Source organism: Schistocerca americana, chromosome 1 (assembly GCF_021461395.2).
Source record: "Schistocerca americana isolate TAMUIC-IGC-003095 chromosome 1, iqSchAmer2.1, whole genome shotgun sequence".
Lineage (NCBI taxonomy): Eukaryota > Metazoa > Arthropoda > Insecta > Orthoptera > Acrididae > Schistocerca > Schistocerca americana.
This window is the reverse complement of record NC_060119.1, coordinates 416,718,923-416,738,125: the sequence shown is the minus strand read 5'-3', so window position 1 is coordinate 416,738,125 and position 19,203 is coordinate 416,718,923. Positions and strand designations below refer to the sequence as shown.

Here is a 19,203-nt window from a genome sequence, read left to right as displayed (position 1 = left end):
TCTGTCCTCCAATTTATGTGGTGTGGGCTGGCTCTCGAAGCGCCTAGTAAAGGCGCTTCGATGTGCGTGCCTTGTCGGTGGCCACTGTTAGGACGTAACTTTGATTGAGGTAATAGACCTTGACTGCCGTCATCCGGAATGTAATATGTGTCAAACATACTGGTTCACGCGCCGATTGTGGGCGATAACGGTCGAAAAGCACCGCTGTTGTCCCACCTGGGTCAATCTCACGCAAAGTGGCGATACGGTGAATCAGGATTGCCGCACATTTGCGGGGAAAGTCAATGAGTCCAAGGCCACCATCGACCTTTGGCAGTGTACAAGTCTGTGCATCAACTTTGAATAGTGCATGCCGCCACAACAGGCAATATACTGTTTGTGAGATGGCTCTGCTGGTTTGTTTCGGTAGCGTAAGGAGTTGTGCTACATACCATGCCCGTTATAGGATGTAAGTATTAATCAGTTGGATTCGTTGATGGAGGTCGACTCGTCGATCAGTGTGACTCACGCAAAGTCCTCTGATGCGCGTGAGAATCCGCCTGCACGTGAGTGTTAACATGCGCTGCGGACAGGCAGTCACCTCAAGACCCAAGATACGTTGATCCCCTACAATCCGGAACCATGGGCGCTCGATGGTCAATGATCGTGGTCCTAGTGGGATTAGCACCATTTTGTTGGATTTTAAAATGGCACCGGATGCTCGTTCATAAACGTGGAGGACTCGGCGAACTGAATCGATGTCCCTGGCGTTTGCTACAAACACACCTACACCATCCGCGTATGCCGCACTGCGGAAGGTGACGCCTGGGAAAGGAACACCATCGACCATCCGTCCGATGTCACGCAGCACGGGGTCCAAAGCGATAAAATACACTGACAAGGGACACCCTTGTCGAACTGATCATCTGATGGGAACTGGTCGTGATCTGCAGCCGTTCACAATGATTGTGGAATTTGCTCCATCCAAGAAGTGCCGGATGACTCTTATGAAGTGCTCCCCGAAACCCATCCGCGACATAACGGCCAGCAGGTAAGGATGGGACACCCTATCAAAGGCACCGGCGAAATCTAGGGATCAATTGCAGCCGGGGTTCGAGCGTCGGCGGTGGGTGAGTAAGACAGCATCACGGTATATAGAAGCAGTGGTGAAGGTGGTTCGATTCGAAACGCCACATGATTGAGTGGGACAAAGTACCTTATTCGTTACCTGTTTAAGACGTGAAGCCACACTTCGTGCCACCAACTTATAAACAGTGTTAAGAACGGTGATGGGACGTATGTCTCTAGCCCGACAGTCGCCTGTGACCTTTGGATTAAGGGCAATACATACAGCTAGAAAATCGGCGGGTAGCTCGCAACCAGCAAAAATCTCCTCGCACATTTTGCAGAAGTGGTCTCCTAACAGGCCGGAAAACCTAGCACTTCAATTAGTGCTGGAATGGCACAATCGAAGGGCGGTATCATTGCGGAGTACCGCCAGAGATGAAAAACCGCAGTGTCAGGGCCTAAATGCTTGCAGCATGTACGCTCCACATGTGGGGGTCACACACGGTGGTGCGGGCCGATATGGCAACAGGCGACCGTCGAAAACATCGCAAAAGCAAGTGCCGGAGGGAACGACAAAATACGAGAGCACTCGTCAACAGCCCAGTACCACCCTCCATGTCGAGGAGTAAACTGCGACTCCCATTTGAACGCCGCTAGCTGCCAGGCCAGTGGAGAAGCCGTGAGGCCGCCCCACAGCAGCGCCAGGCCGGCGCGAGCTATACTGGCGCGAGCTACACCTAGCCGAGTGCTTACATCGTCCACCGCCTACTGTATATGTGTGTGTGCGTGTGTACCACGTATTCTGCGTGCGTGCGGCGGCGACGACGACGACGTTCGCGAGGAGCTAAGGTTATAACTCCAAAAAATATTATTAAAATTTTCTGCGATAGGACCATAAGAGACGCTAACGAGGCATCCGAAGGCACTGTCCTGTGCCACCATAAATTACCAGCCTAGCGTAATGCGGCTGCAAGTGCGGTCCGGCTAACCGCAAAAAAAAAAAATTCTTAAGATAATCTTAAATTAATTAAAAGAAATCGTGGTGTGTAAGCAACTAACTACTGGGCACATCAACAACTACGACAAGTTTTGCTACCAGCGGAATATCTGATCACTGCAGAATGTTAACCCATTTCAGGCTGTGTTTTAATTAATTTTAGGTGGGCCGATCCCGACGGTACTGCAATGCCGGGCCAACCCGCGACAGAGGTGGAGCAAGCCCCTAGCACTCCGTCATAAGCCAAAAATTAGTTTAATATTCTGGTCGTGCAATGCAGGACGTATCAGATATTAAGCTGATAAGAACAGGTACAAAATTTTTTTGCCCTCCTACCTCCCCTATAGCCCTACCTTTTCCTCTCCAAAAATGCCGCCATCCTCTAGTGTCGACGCAGCACGTAAAGCAGGGTGTTGTTAGCAGCAAGACTTATTGCCATAAACCGAAAATAAAAGCGGAGGCATACTCTGCTATGCCTCAGGGGGCGACGACACACTCCTCAGAAACACACTTCCCTCTGCAGGTGTGAGGCAAGTGATGATGTTAAAAACTAAATAGAAAGAAATAAATAAAGACAGAAATGAAGGCAAAAAAAAAACAGCGACGGTAGCACACTCAAACGAAACTGGCGAGATAAACCCATAGCCCATAGAATTAACGAAGTAATAATCCTCTAAGATAGATTACGTGTTTTCCAATTTTCCAATAATTTTTCATACAACGTTCACACAATTTCCATGTTACCAATTTCCATATTATCAGTATCATAGAACAGTCTACTCTAGTGAGGCCCAGAAGGCCAATATCAAACCTGGGGTATGGTTAAGTCAAGAGTAGTTTGAAAGTCCGAGTGACAAAGATCCAGGGGTACACTCAGGCAATTCTTATACGAGGTGCCTTACTCAGCCTGGAACACCTTTTGATAACCATGAACCATTGCAACTTTAAGAAATCTTGCAAAAGTAATGGTATATTTCCGGTCACATTCCGCCTGGCGATGCTGGCTCCAAAGGTAGTCCATGAAAGAGACAGCATCGGTGAGGCAAAGGTCATAGATCGTGAAAATGGTGTGGCCCAAGAGCCACACCACTGCGTTATGTCGTTTTCGGGGGTTGGTCTGAATATCAGGGGTAAGGAACCAGTCGATTGGCACATAGTCCAGTGTAGTCCCACCGATCAGCGCTAATAGCACACGTGCAAGGTCCCACACTTCTGTGACGTGAGGGCATAAGAGACGATGCTCTCTGGTGTCTACGTCACCACATCGGCCGCAAGCAGCCGAGGGCCATAGGCGGATGGCCGCCAAGCGATGATTAGTGGGTATTAAATTGTTTACAACGCGATACCATAGCGCTGAAACTTCTGTGGGGAGGGCTGGGTGGTTGATATTAGCCCAAGCTTGGTGCCAGATGACCGACGGTCGTCTGTCCTCCAATTTATGTGGTGTGGGCTGGCTCTCGAAGCGCCTAGTAAAGGCGCTTCGATGTGCGTGCCTTGTCGGTGGCCACTGTTAGGACGTAACTTTGATTGAGGTAATAGACCTTGACTGCCGTCATCCGGAATGTAATATGTGTCAAACATACTGGTTCACGCGCCGATTGTGGGCGATAACGGTCGAAAAGCACCGCTGTTGTCCCACCTGGGTCAATCTCACGCAAAGTGGCGATACGGTGAATCAGGATTGCCGCACATTTGCGGGGAAAGTCAATGAGTCCAAGGCCACCATCGACCTTTGGCAGTGTACAAGTCTGTGCATCAACTTTGAATAGTGCATGCCGCCACAACAGGCAATATACTGTTTGTGAGATGGCTCTGCTGGTTTGTTTCGGTAGCGTAAGGAGTTGTGCTACATACCATGCCCGTTATAGGATGTAAGTATTAATCAGTTGGATTCGTTGATGGAGGTCGACTCGTCGATCAGTGTGACTCACGCAAAGTCCTCTGATGCGCGTGAGAATCCGCCTGCACGTGAGTGTTAACATGCGCTGCGGACAGGCAGTCACCTCAAGACCCAAGATACGTTGATCCCCTACAATCCGGAACCATGGGCGCTCGATGGTCAATGATCGTGGTCCTAGTGGGATTAGCACCATTTTGTTGGATTTTAAAATGGCACCGGATGCTCGTTCATAAACGTGGAGGACTCGGCGAACTGAATCGATGTCCCTGGCGTTTGCTACAAACACACCTACACCATCCGCGTATGCCGCACTGCGGAAGGTGACGCCTGGGAAAGGAACACCATCGACCATCCGTCCGATGTCACGCAGCACGGGGTCCAAAGCGATAAAATACACTGACAAGGGACACCCTTGTCGAACTGATCATCTGATGGGAACTGGTCGTGATCTGCAGCCGTTCACAATGATTGTGGAATTTGCTCCATCCAAGAAGTGCCGGATGACTCTTATGAAGTGCTCCCCGAAACCCATCCGCGACATAACGGCCAGCAGGTAAGGATGGGACACCCTATCAAAGGCACCGGCGAAATCTAGGGATCAATTGCAGCCGGGGTTCGAGCGTCGGCGGTGGGTGAGTAAGACAGCATCACGGTATATAGAAGCAGTGGTGAAGGTGGTTCGATTCGAAACGCCACATGATTGAGTGGGACAAAGTACCTTATTCGTTACCTGTTTAAGACGTGAAGCCACACTTCGTGCCACCAACTTATAAACAGTGTTAAGAACGGTGATGGGACGTATGTCTCTAGCCCGACAGTCGCCTGTGACCTTTGGATTAAGGGCAATACATACAGCTAGAAAATCGGCGGGTAGCTCGCAACCAGCAAAAATCTCCTCGCACATTTTGCAGAAGTGGTCTCCTAACAGGCCGGAAAACCTAGCACTTCAATTAGTGCTGGAATGGCACAATCGAAGGGCGGTATCATTGCGGAGTACCGCCAGAGATGAAAAACCGCAGTGTCAGGGCCTAAATGCTTGCAGCATGTACGCTCCACATGTGGGGGTCACACACGGTGGTGCGGGCCGATATGGCAACAGGCGACCGTCGAAAACATCGCAAAAGCAAGTGCCGGAGGGAACGACAAAATACGAGAGCACTCGTCAACAGCCCAGTACCACCCTCCATGTCGAGGAGTAAACTGCGACTCCCATTTGAACGCCGCTAGCTGCCAGGCCAGTGGAGAAGCCGTGAGGCCGCCCCACAGCAGCGCCAGGCCGGCGCGAGCTATACTGGCGCGAGCTACACCTAGCCGAGTGCTTACATCGTCCACCGCCTACTGTATATGTGTGTGTGCGTGTGTACCACGTATTCTGCGTGCGTGCGGCGGCGACGACGACGACGTTCGCGAGGAGCTAAGGTTATAACTCCAAAAAATATTATTAAAATTTTCTGCGATAGGACCATAAGAGACGCTAACGAGGCATCCGAAGGCACTGTCCTGTGCCACCATAAATTACCAGCCTAGCGTAATGCGGCTGCAAGTGCGGTCCGGCTAACCGCAAAAAAAAAAAATTCTTAAGATAATCTTAAATTAATTAAAAGAAATCGTGGTGTGTAAGCAACTAACTACTGGGCACATCAACAACTACGACAAGTTTTGCTACCAGCGGAATATCTGATCACTGCAGAATGTTAACCCATTTCAGGCTGTGTTTTAATTAATTTTAGGTGGGCCGATCCCGACGGTACTGCAATGCCGGGCCAACCCGCGACAGAGGTGGAGCAAGCCCCTAGCACTCCGTCATAAGCCAAAAATTAGTTTAATATTCTGGTCGTGCAATGCAGGACGTATCAGATATTAAGCTGATAAGAACAGGTACAAAATTTTTTTGCCCTCCTACCTCCCCTATAGCCCTACCTTTTCCTCTCCAAAAATGCCGCCATCCTCTAGTGTCGACGCAGCACGTAAAGCAGGGTGTTGTTAGCAGCAAGACTTATTGCCATAAACCGAAAATAAAAGCGGAGGCATACTCTGCTATGCCTCAGGGGGCGACGACACACTCCTCAGAAACACACTTCCCTCTGCAGGTGTGAGGCAAGTGATGATGTTAAAAACTAAATAGAAAGAAATAAATAAAGACAGAAATGAAGGCAAAAAAAAAACAGCGACGGTAGCACACTCAAACGAAACTGGCGAGATAAACCCATAGCCCATAGAATTAACGAAGTAATAATCCTCTAAGATAGATTACGTGTTTTCCAATTTTCCAATAATTTTTCATACAACGTTCACACAATTTCCATGTTACCAATTTCCATATTATCAGTATCATAGAACAGTCTACTCTAGTGAGGCCCAGAAGGCCAATATCAAACCTGGGGTATGGTTAAGTCAAGAGTAGTTTGAAAGTCCGAGTGACAAAGATCCAGGGGTACACTCAGGCAATTCTTATACGAGGTGCCTTACTCAGCCTGGAACACCTTTTGATAACCATGAACCATTGCAACTTTAAGAAATCTTGCAAAAGTAATGGTATATTTCCGGTCACATTCCGCCTGGCGATGCTGGCTCCAAAGGTAGTCCATGAAAGAGACAGCATCGGTGAGGCAAAGGTCATAGATCGTGAAAATGGTGTGGCCCAAGAGCCACACCACTGCGTTATGTCGTTTTCGGGGGTTGGTCTGAATATCAGGGGTAAGGAACCAGTCGATTGGCACATAGTCCAGTGTAGTCCCACCGATCAGCGCTAATAGCACACGTGCAAGGTCCCACACTTCTGTGACGTGAGGGCATAAGAGACGATGCTCTCTGGTGTCTACGTCACCACATCGGCCGCAAGCAGCCGAGGGCCATAGGCGGATGGCCGCCAAGCGATGATTAGTGGGTATTAAATTGTTTACAACGCGATACCATAGCGCTGAAACTTCTGTGGGGAGGGCTGGGTGGTTGATATTAGCCCAAGCTTGGTGCCAGATGACCGACGGTCGTCTGTCCTCCAATTTATGTGGTGTGGGCTGGCTCTCGAAGCGCCTAGTAAAGGCGCTTCGATGTGCGTGCCTTGTCGGTGGCCACTGTTAGGACGTAACTTTGATTGAGGTAATAGACCTTGACTGCCGTCATCCGGAATGTAATATGTGTCAAACATACTGGTTCACGCGCCGATTGTGGGCGATAACGGTCGAAAAGCACCGCTGTTGTCCCACCTGGGTCAATCTCACGCAAAGTGGCGATACGGTGAATCAGGATTGCCGCACATTTGCGGGGAAAGTCAATGAGTCCAAGGCCACCATCGACCTTTGGCAGTGTACAAGTCTGTGCATCAACTTTGAATAGTGCATGCCGCCACAACAGGCAATATACTGTTTGTGAGATGGCTCTGCTGGTTTGTTTCGGTAGCGTAAGGAGTTGTGCTACATACCATGCCCGTTATAGGATGTAAGTATTAATCAGTTGGATTCGTTGATGGAGGTCGACTCGTCGATCAGTGTGACTCACGCAAAGTCCTCTGATGCGCGTGAGAATCCGCCTGCACGTGAGTGTTAACATGCGCTGCGGACAGGCAGTCACCTCAAGACCCAAGATACGTTGATCCCCTACAATCCGGAACCATGGGCGCTCGATGGTCAATGATCGTGGTCCTAGTGGGATTAGCACCATTTTGTTGGATTTTAAAATGGCACCGGATGCTCGTTCATAAACGTGGAGGACTCGGCGAACTGAATCGATGTCCCTGGCGTTTGCTACAAACACACCTACACCATCCGCGTATGCCGCACTGCGGAAGGTGACGCCTGGGAAAGGAACACCATCGACCATCCGTCCGATGTCACGCAGCACGGGGTCCAAAGCGATAAAATACACTGACAAGGGACACCCTTGTCGAACTGATCATCTGATGGGAACTGGTCGTGATCTGCAGCCGTTCACAATGATTGTGGAATTTGCTCCATCCAAGAAGTGCCGGATGACTCTTATGAAGTGCTCCCCGAAACCCATCCGCGACATAACGGCCAGCAGGTAAGGATGGGACACCCTATCAAAGGCACCGGCGAAATCTAGGGATCAATTGCAGCCGGGGTTCGAGCGTCGGCGGTGGGTGAGTAAGACAGCATCACGGTATATAGAAGCAGTGGTGAAGGTGGTTCGATTCGAAACGCCACATGATTGAGTGGGACAAAGTACCTTATTCGTTACCTGTTTAAGACGTGAAGCCACACTTCGTGCCACCAACTTATAAACAGTGTTAAGAACGGTGATGGGACGTATGTCTCTAGCCCGACAGTCGCCTGTGACCTTTGGATTAAGGGCAATACATACAGCTAGAAAATCGGCGGGTAGCTCGCAACCAGCAAAAATCTCCTCGCACATTTTGCAGAAGTGGTCTCCTAACAGGCCGGAAAACCTAGCACTTCAATTAGTGCTGGAATGGCACAATCGAAGGGCGGTATCATTGCGGAGTACCGCCAGAGATGAAAAACCGCAGTGTCAGGGCCTAAATGCTTGCAGCATGTACGCTCCACATGTGGGGGTCACACACGGTGGTGCGGGCCGATATGGCAACAGGCGACCGTCGAAAACATCGCAAAAGCAAGTGCCGGAGGGAACGACAAAATACGAGAGCACTCGTCAACAGCCCAGTACCACCCTCCATGTCGAGGAGTAAACTGCGACTCCCATTTGAACGCCGCTAGCTGCCAGGCCAGTGGAGAAGCCGTGAGGCCGCCCCACAGCAGCGCCAGGCCGGCGCGAGCTATACTGGCGCGAGCTACACCTAGCCGAGTGCTTACATCGTCCACCGCCTACTGTATATGTGTGTGTGCGTGTGTACCACGTATTCTGCGTGCGTGCGGCGGCGACGACGACGACGTTCGCGAGGAGCTAAGGTTATAACTCCAAAAAATATTATTAAAATTTTCTGCGATAGGACCATAAGAGACGCTAACGAGGCATCCGAAGGCACTGTCCTGTGCCACCATAAATTACCAGCCTAGCGTAATGCGGCTGCAAGTGCGGTCCGGCTAACCGCAAAAAAAAAAAATTCTTAAGATAATCTTAAATTAATTAAAAGAAATCGTGGTGTGTAAGCAACTAACTACTGGGCACATCAACAACTACGACAAGTTTTGCTACCAGCGGAATATCTGATCACTGCAGAATGTTAACCCATTTCAGGCTGTGTTTTAATTAATTTTAGGTGGGCCGATCCCGACGGTACTGCAATGCCGGGCCAACCCGCGACAGAGGTGGAGCAAGCCCCTAGCACTCCGTCATAAGCCAAAAATTAGTTTAATATTCTGGTCGTGCAATGCAGGACGTATCAGATATTAAGCTGATAAGAACAGGTACAAAATTTTTTTGCCCTCCTACCTCCCCTATAGCCCTACCTTTTCCTCTCCAAAAATGCCGCCATCCTCTAGTGTCGACGCAGCACGTAAAGCAGGGTGTTGTTAGCAGCAAGACTTATTGCCATAAACCGAAAATAAAAGCGGAGGCATACTCTGCTATGCCTCAGGGGGCGACGACACACTCCTCAGAAACACACTTCCCTCTGCAGGTGTGAGGCAAGTGATGATGTTAAAAACTAAATAGAAAGAAATAAATAAAGACAGAAATGAAGGCAAAAAAAAAACAGCGACGGTAGCACACTCAAACGAAACTGGCGAGATAATCCCATAGCCCATAGAATTAACGAAGTAATAATCCTCTAAGATAGATTATGTGTTTTCCAATTTTCCAATAATTTTTCATACAACGTTCACACAATTTCCATGTTACCAATTTCCATATTATCAGTATCATAGAACAGTCTACTCTAGTGAGGCCCAGAAGGCCAATATCAAACCTGGGGTATGGTTAAGTCAAGAGTAGTTTGAAAGTCCGAGTGACAAAGATCCAGGGGTACACTCAGGCAATTCTTATACGAGGTGCCTTACTCAGCCTGGAACACCTTTTGATAACCATGAACCATTGCAACTTTAAGAAATCTTGCAAAAGTAATGGTATATTTCCGGTCACATTCCGCCTGGCGATGCTGGCTCCAAAGGTAGTCCATGAAAGAGACAGCATCGGTGAGGCAAAGGTCATAGATCGTGAAAATGGTGTGGCCCAAGAGCCACACCACTGCGTTATGTCGTTTTCGGGGGTTGGTCTGAATATCAGGGGTAAGGAACCAGTCGATTGGCACATAGTCCAGTGTAGTCCCACCGATCAGCGCTAATAGCACACGTGCAAGGTCCCACACTTCTGTGACGTGAGGGCATAAGAGACGATGCTCTCTGGTGTCTACGTCACCACATCGGCCGCAAGCAGCCGAGGGCCATAGGCGGATGGCCGCCAAGCGATGATTAGTGGGTATTAAATTGTTTACAACGCGATACCATAGCGCTGAAACTTCTGTGGGGAGGGCTGGGTGGTTGATATTAGCCCAAGCTTGGTGCCAGATGACCGACGGTCGTCTGTCCTCCAATTTATGTGGTGTGGGCTGGCTCTCGAAGCGCCTAGTAAAGGCGCTTCGATGTGCGTGCCTTGTCGGTGGCCACTGTTAGGACGTAACTTTGATTGAGGTAATAGACCTTGACTGCCGTCATCCGGAATGTAATATGTGTCAAACATACTGGTTCACGCGCCGATTGTGGGCGATAACGGTCGAAAAGCACCGCTGTTGTCCCACCTGGGTCAATCTCACGCAAAGTGGCGATACGGTGAATCAGGATTGCCGCACATTTGCGGGGAAAGTCAATGAGTCCAAGGCCACCATCGACCTTTGGCAGTGTACAAGTCTGTGCATCAACTTTGAATAGTGCATGCCGCCACAACAGGCAATATACTGTTTGTGAGATGGCTCTGCTGGTTTGTTTCGGTAGCGTAAGGAGTTGTGCTACATACCATGCCCGTTATAGGATGTAAGTATTAATCAGTTGGATTCGTTGATGGAGGTCGACTCGTCGATCAGTGTGACTCACGCAAAGTCCTCTGATGCGCGTGAGAATCCGCCTGCACGTGAGTGTTAACATGCGCTGCGGACAGGCAGTCACCTCAAGACCCAAGATACGTTGATCCCCTACAATCCGGAACCATGGGCGCTCGATGGTCAATGATCGTGGTCCTAGTGGGATTAGCACCATTTTGTTGGATTTTAAAATGGCACCGGATGCTCGTTCATAAACGTGGAGGACTCGGCGAACTGAATCGATGTCCCTGGCGTTTGCTACAAACACACCTACACCATCCGCGTATGCCGCACTGCGGAAGGTGACGCCTGGGAAAGGAACACCATCGACCATCCGTCCGATGTCACGCAGCACGGGGTCCAAAGCGATAAAATACACTGACAAGGGACACCCTTGTCGAACTGATCATCTGATGGGAACTGGTCGTGATCTGCAGCCGTTCACAATGATTGTGGAATTTGCTCCATCCAAGAAGTGCCGGATGACTCTTATGAAGTGCTCCCCGAAACCCATCCGCGACATAACGGCCAGCAGGTAAGGATGGGACACCCTATCGAAGGCACCGGCGAAATCTAGGGATCAATTGCACCCGGGGTTCGAGCGTCGGCGGTGGGTGAGTAAGACAGCATCACGGTATATAGAAGCACTGGTGAAGGTGGTTCGATTCGAAACGCCACATGATTGAGTGGGACAAAGTACCTTATTCGTTACCTGTTTAAGACGTGAAGCCACACTTCGTGCCACCAACTTATAAACAGTGTTAAGAACGGTGATGGGACGTATGTCTCTAGCCCGACAGTCGCCTGTGACCTTTGGATTAAGGGCAATACATACAGCTAGAAAATCGGCGGGTAGCTCGCAACCAGCAAAAATCTCCTCGCACATTTTGCAGAAGTGGTCTCCTAACAGGCCGGAAAACCTAGCACTTCAATTAGTGCTGGAATGGCACAATCGAAGGGCGGTATCATTGCGGAGTACCGCCAGAGATGAAAAACCGCAGTGTCAGGGCCTAAATGCTTGCAGCATGTACGCCCCACATGTGGGGGTCACACACGGTGGTGCGGGCCGATATGGCAACAGGCGACCGTCGAAAACATCGCAAAAGCAAGTGCCGGAGGGAACGACAAAATACGAGAGCACTCGTCAACAGCCCAGTACCACCCTCCATGTCGAGGAGTAAACTGCGACTCCCATTTGAACGCCGCTAGCTGCCAGGCCAGTGGAGAAGCCGTGAGGCCGCCCCACAGCAGCGCCAGGCCGGCGCGAGCTATACTGGCGCGAGCTACACCTAGCCGAGTGCTTAAATCGTCCACCGCCTACTGCATATGTGTGTGTGCGTGTGTACCACGTATTCTGCGTGCGTGCGGCGGCGACGACGACGACGACGACGTTCGCGAGGAGCTAAGGTTATAACTCCAAAAAATATTATTAAAATTATCTGCGATAGGACCATAAGAGACGCTAACGAGGCATCCGAAGGCACTGTCCCGTGCCACCATAAATTACCAGCCTAGCGTAATGCGGCTGCAAGTGCGGTCCGGCTAACCGCAAAAAAAAAAAAAATTCTTAAGATAATCTTAAATTAATTAAAAGAAATCGTGGTGTGTAAGCAACTAACTACTGGGCACATCAACAACTACGACAAGTTTTGCTACCAGCGGAATATCTGATCACTGCAGAATGTTAACCCATTTCAGGCTGTGTTTTAATTAATTTTAGGTGGGCCGATCCCGACGGTACTGCAATGATGGGCCAACCCGCGACAGAGGTGGAGCAAGCCCCTAGCACTCCGTCATAAGCCAAAAATGAGTTTAATATTCTGGTCGTGCAATGCAGGACGTATCAGATATTAAGCTGATAAGAACAGATACTACACTTTTTTTCCCTCCTACCTCCCCTATAGCCCTACCTTTTCCTCTCCAAAAATGCCGCCATCCTCTAGTGTCGACGCAGCACGTAAAGCAGGGTGTTGTTAGCAGCAAGACTTATTGCCATAAACCGAAAATAAAAGCGGAGGCATACTCTGCTATGCCTCAGGGGGCGACGACACACTCCTCAGAAACACACTTCCCTCTGCAGGTGTGAGGCAAGTGATGATGTTAAAAACTAAATAGAAAGATATAAATAAAGACAGAAATGAAGGCAAAAAAAAAAAAACAGCGACGGTAGCACACTCAAACGAAACTGGCGAGATAATCCCATAGCCCATAGAATTAACGAAGTAATAATCCTCTAAGATAGATTATGTGTTTTCCAATTTTCCAATAATTTTTCATACAACGTTCACACAATTTCCATGTAACCAATTTCCATGTTATCAGTATCATAGAACAATCTACTCTAGTGAGGCCCAGAAGGCCAATATCAAACCTGGGGTATGGTTAAGTCAAGAGTAGTTTGAAAGTCCGAGTGACAAAGATCCAGGGGTACACTCAGGCAATTCTTATACGAGGTGCCTTACTCAGCCTGGAACACCTTTTGATAACCATGAACCATTGCAACTTTAAGAAATCTTGCAAAAGTAATGGTATATTTCCGGTCACATTCCGCCTGGCGATGCTGGCTCCAAAGGTAGTCCATGAAAGAGACAGCATCGGTGAGGCAAAGGTCATAGATCGTGAAAATGGTGTGGCCCAAGAGCCACACCACTGCGTTATGTCGTTTTCGGGGGTTGGTCTCAATATCAGGGGTAAGGAACCAGTCGATTGGCACATAGTCCAGTGTAGTCCCACCGATCAGCGCTAATAGCACATGTGCAAGGTCCCACACTTCTGTGACGTGAGGGCATAAGAGACGATGCTCTCTGGTGTCTACGTCACCACATCGGCCGCAAGCAGCCGAGGGCCATAGGCGGATGGCCGCCAAGCGATGATTAGTGGGTATTAAATTGTTTACAACGCGATACCATAGCGCTGAAACTTCTGTGGGGAGGGCTGGGTGGTTGATATTAGCCCAAGCTTGGTGCCAGATGACCGACGGTCGTCTGTCCTCCAATTTATGTGGTGTGGGCTGGCTCTCGAAGCGCCTAGTAAAGGCGCTTCGATGTGCGTGCCTTGTCGGTGGCCACTGTTAGGACGTAACTTTGATTGAGGTAATAGACCTTGACTGCCGTCATCCGGAATGTAATATGTGTCAAACATACTGGTTCACGCGCCGATTGTGGGCGATAACGGTCGAAAAGCACCGCTGTTGTCCCACCTGGGTCAATCTCACGCAAAGTGGCGATACGGTGAATCAGGATTGCCGCACATTTGCGGGGAAAGTCAATGAGTCCAACGCCACCATCGACCTTTGGCAGTGTACAAGTCTGTGCATCAACTTTGAATAGTGCATGCCGCCACAACAGGCAATATACTGTTTGTGAGATGGCTCTGCTGGTTTGTTTCGGTAGCGTAAGGAGTTGTGCTACATACCATGCCCGTTATAGGATGTAAGTATTAATCAGTTGGATTCGTTGATGGAGGTCGAGTCGTCGATCAGTGTGACTCACGCAAAGTCCTCTGATGCGCGTGAGAATCCGCCTGCACGTGAGTGTTAACATGCGCTGCGGACAGGCAGTCACCTCAAGACCCAAGATACGTTGATCCCCTACAATCCGGAACCATGGGCGCTCGATGGTCAATGATCGTGGTCCTAGTGGGATTAGCACCATTTTGTTGGATTTTAAAATGGCACCGGATGCTCGTTCATAAACGTGGAGGACTCGGCGAACTGAATCGATGTCCCTGGCGTTTGCTACAAACACACCTACACCATCCGCGTATGCCGCACTGCGGAAGGTGACGCCTGGGAAAGGAACACCATCGACCATCCGTCCGATGTCACGCAGCACGGGGTCCAAAGCGATAAAATACACTGACAAGGGACACCCTTGTCGAACTGATCATCTGATGGGAACTGGTCGTGATCTGCAGCCGTTCACAATGATTGTGGAATTTGCTCCATCCAAGAAGTGCCGGATGACTCTTATGAAGTGCTCCCCGAAACCCATCCGCGACATAACGGCCAGCAGGTAAGGATGGGACACCCTATCGAAGGCACCGGCGAAATCTAGGGATCAATTGCACCCGGGGTTCGAGCGTCGGCGGTGGGTGAGTAAGACAGCATCACGGTATATAGAAGCAGTGGTGAAGGTGGTTCGATTCGAAACGCCACATGATTGAGTGGGACAAAGTACCTTATTCGTTACCTGTTTAAGACGTGAAGCCACACTTCGTGCCACCAACTTATAAACAGTGTTAAGAACGGTGATGGTACGTATGTCTCTAGCCCGACAGTCGCCTGTGACCTTTGGATTAAGGGCAATACATACAGCTAGAAAATCGGCGGGTAGCTCGCAACCAGCAAAAATCTCCTCGCACATTTTGCAGAAGTGGTCTCCTAACAGGCCGGAAAACCTAGCACTTCAATTAGTGCTGGAATGGCACAATCGAAGGGCGGTATCCTTGCGGAGTACCGCCAGAGATGAAAAACCGCAGTGTCAGGGCCTAAATGCTTGCAGCATGTACGCTCCACATGTGGGGGTCACACACGGTGGTGCGGGCCGATATGGCAACAGGCGACCGTCGAAAACATCGCAAAAGCAAGTGCCGGAGGGAACGTCAAAATACGAGAGCACTCGTCAACAGCCCAGTACCACCCTCCATGTCGAGGAGTAAACTGCGACTCCCATTTGAACGCCGCTAGCTGCCAGGCCAGTGGAGAAGCCGTGAGGCCGCCCCACAGCAGCGCCAGGCCGGCGCTAGCTATACTGGCGCGAGCTACACCTAGCCGAGTGCTTAAATCGTCCACCGCCTACTGCATATGTGTGTGTGCGTGTGTACCACGTATTCTGCGTGCGTGCGGCGGCGACGACGACGACGACGACGTTCGCGAGGAGCTAAGGTTATAACTCCAAAAAATATTATTAAAATTATCTGCGATAGGACCATAAGAGACGCTAACGAGGCATCCGAAGGCACTGTCCCGTGCCACCATAAATTACCAGCCTAGCGTAATGCGGCTGCAAGTGCGGTCCGGCTAACCGCAAAAAAAAAAAAAAAAAATTCTTAAGATAATCTTAAATTAATTAAAAGAAATCGTGGTGTGTAAGCAACTAACTACTGGGCACATCAACAACTACGACAAGTTTTGCTACCAGCGGAATATCTGATCACTGCAGAATGTTAACCCATTTCAGGCTGTGTTTTAATTAATTTTAGGTGGGCCGATCCCGACGGTACTGCAATGCCGGGCCAACCCGCGACAGAGGTGGAGCAAGCCCCTAGCACTCCGTCATAAGCCAAAAATGAGTTTAATATTCTGGTCGTGCAATGCAGGACGTATCAGATATTAAGCTGATAAGAACAGGTACTACACTTTTTTTCCCTCCTACCTCCCCTATAGCCCTACCTTTTCCTCTCCAAAAATGCCGCCATCCTCTAGTGTCGACGCAGCACGTAAAGCAGGGTGTTGTTAGCAGCAAGACTTATTGCCATAAACCGAAAATAAAAGCGGAGGCATACTCTGCTATGCCTCAGGGGGCGACGACACACTCCTCAGAAACACACTTCCCTCTGCAGGTGTGAGGCAAGTGATGATGTTAAAAACTAAATAGAAAGAAATAAATAAAGACAGAAATGAAGGCAAAAAAAAAAAAAAACAGCGACGGTAGCACACTCAAACGAAACTGGCGAGATAATCCCATAGCCCATAGAATTAACGAAGTAATAATCCTCTAAGATAGATTATGTGTTTTCCAATTTTCCAATAATTTTTCATACAACGTTCACACAATTTCCATGTAACCAATTTCCATATTATCAGTATCATAGAACAATCTACTCTAGTGAGGCCCAGAAGGCCAATATCAAACCTGGGGTATGGTTAAGTCAAGAGTAGTTTGAAAGTCCGAGTGACAAAGATCCAGGGGTACACTCAGGCAATTCTTATACGAGGTGCCTTACTCAGCCTGGAACACCTTTTGATAACCATGAACCATTGCAACTTTAAGAAATCTTGCAAAAGTAATGGTATATTTCCGGTCACATTCCGCCTGGCGATGCTGGCTCCAAAGGTAGTCCATGAAAGAGACAGCATCGGTGAGGCAAAGGTCATAGATCGTGAAAATGGTGTGGCCCAAGAGCCACACCACTGCGTTATGTCTTTTTCGGGGGTTGGTCTGAATACCAGGGGTAAGGAACCAGTCGATTGGCACATAGTCCAGTGTAGTCCCACCGATCAGCGCTAATAGCACACGTGCAAGGTCCCACACTTCTGTGACGTGAGGGCATAAGAGACGATGCTCTCTGGTGTCTACGTCACCACATCGGCCGCAAGCAGCCGAGGGCCATAGGCGGATGGCCGCCAAGCGATGATTAGTGGGTATTAAATTGTTTACAACGCGATACCATAGCGCTGAAACTTCTGTGCGGAGGGCTGGGTGGTTGATATTAGCCCAAGCTTGGTGCCAGATGACCGACGGTCGTCTGTCCTCCAATTTATGTGGTGTGGGCTGGCTCTCGAAGCGCCTAGTAAAGGCGCTTCGATGTGCGTGCCTTGTCGGTGGCCACTGTTAGGACGTAACTTTGATTGAGGTAATAGACCTTGACTGCCGTCATCCGGAATGTAATATGTGTCAAACATACTGGTTCACGCGCCGATTGTGGGCGATAACGGTCGAAAAGCACCGCTGTTGTCCCACCTGGGTCAATCTCACGCGAAGTGGCGATACGGTGAATCAGGATTGCCGCACATTTGCGGGGAAAGTCAATGAGTCCAACGCCACCATCGACCTTTGGCAGTGTACAAGTCTGTGCATCAACTTTGAATAGTGCATGCCGCCACAACAGGCAATATACTGTTTGTGAGATGGCTCTGCTGGTTTGTTTCGGTAGCGTAAGGAGTTGTGCTACATACCATGCCCGTTATAGGATGTAAGTATTAATCAGTTGGATTCGTTGATGGAGGTCGAGTCGTCGATCAGTGTGACTCACGCAAAGTCCTCTGATGCGCGTGAGAATCCGCCTGCACGTGAGTGTTAACATGCGCTGCGGACAGGCAGTCACCTCAAGACCCAAGATACGTTGATCCCCTACAATCCGGAACCATGGGCGCTCGATGGTCAATGATCGTGGTCCTAGTGGGATTAGCACCATTTTGTTGGATTTTAAAATGGCACCGGATGCTCGTTCATAAACGTGGAGGACTCGGCGAACTGAATCGATGTCCCTGGCGTTTGCTACAAACACACCTACACCATCCGCGTATGCCGCACTGCGGAAGGTGACGCCTGGGAAAGGAACACCATCGACCATCCGTCCGATGTCACGCAGCACGGGGTCCAAAGCGATAAAATACACTGACAAGGGACACCCTTGTCGAACTGATCATCTGATGGGAACTGGTCGTGATCTGCAGCCGTTCACAATGATTGTGGAATTTGCTCCATCCAAGAAGTGCCGGATGACTCTTATGAAGTGCTCCCCGAAACCCATCCGCGACATAACGGCCAGCAGGTAAGGATGGGACACCCTATCGAAGGCACCGGCGAAATCTAGGGATCAATTGCACCCGGGGTTCGAGCGTCGGCGGTGGGTGAGTAAGACAGCATCACGGTATATAGAAGCAGTGGTGAAGGTGGTTCGATTCGAAACGCCACATGATTGAGTGGGACAAAGTACCTTATTCGTTACCTGTTTAAGACGTGAAGCCACACTTCGTGCCACCAACTTATAAACAGTGTTAAGAACGGTGATGGTACGTATGTCTCTAGCCCGACAGTCGCCTGTGACCTTTGGATTAAGGGCAACACATACAGCTAGAAAATCGGCGGGTAGCTCGCAACCAGCAAAAATCTCCTCGCACATTTTGCAGAAGTGGTCTCCTAACAGGCCGGAAAACCTAGCACTTCAATTAGTGCTGGAATGGCACAATCGAAGGGCGGTATCCTTGCGGAGTACCGCCAGAGATGAAAAACCGCAGTGTCAGGGCCTAAATGCTTGCAGCATGTACGCTCCACATGTGGGGGTCACACACGGTGGTGCGGGCCGATATGGCAACAGGCGACCGTCGAAAACATCGCAAAAGCAAGTGCCGGAGGGAACGTCAAAATACGAGAGCACTCGTCAACAGCCCAGTACCACCCTCCATGTCGAGGAGTAAACTGCGACTCCCATTTGAACGCCGCTAGCTGCCAGGCCAGTGGAGAAGCCGTGAGGCCGCCCCACAGCAGCGCCAGGCCGGCGCTAGCTATACTGGCGCGAGCTACACCTAGCCGAGTGCTTAAATCGTCCACCGCCTACTGCATATGTGTGTGTGCGTGTGTA

At 49.7% G+C, this 19,203-nt stretch overlaps 5 pseudogenes; all 5 read right to left on the bottom strand.

Annotated features, from left to right (window-relative positions):
• Positions 1-2,202: 2,202 nt before the first annotated feature.
• On the bottom strand, positions 2,203-2,415 carry LOC124554022 (annotated as a pseudogene).
• A 3,254-nt stretch (positions 2,416-5,669) lies between these two features.
• Positions 5,670-5,882, bottom strand: LOC124554017 (annotated as a pseudogene).
• Positions 5,883-9,136: 3,254 nt separating this feature from the next.
• LOC124554013 lies at positions 9,137-9,349 on the bottom strand (annotated as a pseudogene).
• A 3,262-nt stretch (positions 9,350-12,611) lies between these two features.
• Positions 12,612-12,824, bottom strand: LOC124553917 (annotated as a pseudogene).
• A 3,269-nt stretch (positions 12,825-16,093) lies between these two features.
• On the bottom strand, positions 16,094-16,306 carry LOC124553875 (annotated as a pseudogene).
• Positions 16,307-19,203: the final 2,897 nt, after the last annotated feature.